A 1,375-nucleotide genomic window follows, 5' to 3' on the forward strand; every position below is an offset into this window, starting at 1 on the left:
CCTGCCAAACATTCCTGGGCAGTTTGTCCCAGCACCACTGGTTCCCACTTTTCTCCTCCGTGGACTCAGACTCACCTCATTCAGGCTCCACTGAACCACCGACTGGTTGATGTGACTGTGGTGGGAGTTTTGTCTGGTGATGGTTGTGTGTTGGTCTGTCCATGTCCATGTCCATGTCCATGTCCATGTCCGTGTCAAAGACCCGTCCTTCTACCTGGGCTGCTGCTGCTGCTGCTGCTGTGTTTCTGGAAGGTTCTGTCAGTGCAGGATGTGATCCACATCAACAGTGTCTTCTTCTAGAGAAGGTGTCTCCACTAAGACAGACTGGGGGGTTTGGGGGGGGGCAGAGATGTTCATCAGCCCTAATGGGTGAGGAGAGTAAAGATAGACGGTGGTGAGAGGTTTGAACCTAAAAGCCACGTTTATGACTTCACTCCAGAAAACATTTATATTTCTGTCTCTCTGCTGGTTTTCATTAACGTCTGTGGTTGTTTTTATGTCGACGTTCTTAGCCTTCAGTCTAATGAACGCTGGAGCCGAGGCTGCAGTTCTCTAACCAGCGGTTCTTTCTACACCCCTCCCCCCCCTCCCCCCCCCCCCCCCCCACCCCCCCCCCCTCCCCCCCCCCCCCCTCATCCTCACCCTTCATCCTCACCCTCCGTCCTCACCCTCCATCCTCACCCTCCGTCCTCACCCTCCGTCCTCACCCTCCATCCTCACCCTCCATCCTCACCCTCTGTCCTAACCCTTCATCCTCACCCTTCATCCTCACCCTCCATCCTCACCCTTCATCCTCACCCTCCATCCTCACCCTTCATCCTCACCCTTCATCCTCACCCTTCATCCTCACCCTCCATCCTCACCCTCCATCCTCACCCTTCGTGCAGTCAGTATTTCCACGTTCCTCCAGTGCAGGAGCCAGGCTCTGTACTAAAACCCTGATCTGATTGGACACTGTCACTCCACATGTGTTGGTCCTGGAGGTGAACCAGCGTCTTAGTCAGCAGACCAATCAGCTGTCTGGGTTTCCCTGCCTCCTTGTGGCCCCTGCCCTCACTGCAGCTTAACAAGAAGACAACAGGCTTCAGTCCACTGCTGCTGCACAGGCTGCCTGGTGGGGGGGGCCGGCTGCTGCTGCTGCTGCTGCTGCTGCTGCTGCTGCTGCTGCTGCTGTCTCATTGTGCTGAGCACAGAGTCCACTGTGTTCAGCTCTGGGTCATGGTCCCAGGATGTGGTCCTGGTCAGACCAACACTGGGTCTATTCTCTGTGGGTGTCGTTAAACGGATTCTTTTTCACTGCTGCTGCATTTGACTGGTGGCAAACTTTATTTGACAATGGTTGGGGGAGAGGGGGGGGGGGGGGGGGGGGTGGGGG

The 1,375-nt window shown here is 56.1% G+C and overlaps 1 protein-coding gene across 1 annotated transcript in view; it reads left to right on the forward strand.

The window, feature by feature from the left end:
• Positions 1-1,375, forward strand: part of foxj3 (forkhead box J3) — a 51,460-nt gene that overhangs the window by 43,083 nt on the left and 7,002 nt on the right. The window lies entirely within an intron of this gene.

This window comes from Cynoglossus semilaevis, chromosome 11 (genome assembly GCF_000523025.1).
Source record: "Cynoglossus semilaevis isolate Cse_v1.0 chromosome 11, Cse_v1.0, whole genome shotgun sequence".
Classification (NCBI taxonomy): domain Eukaryota; kingdom Metazoa; phylum Chordata; class Actinopteri; order Pleuronectiformes; family Cynoglossidae; genus Cynoglossus; species Cynoglossus semilaevis.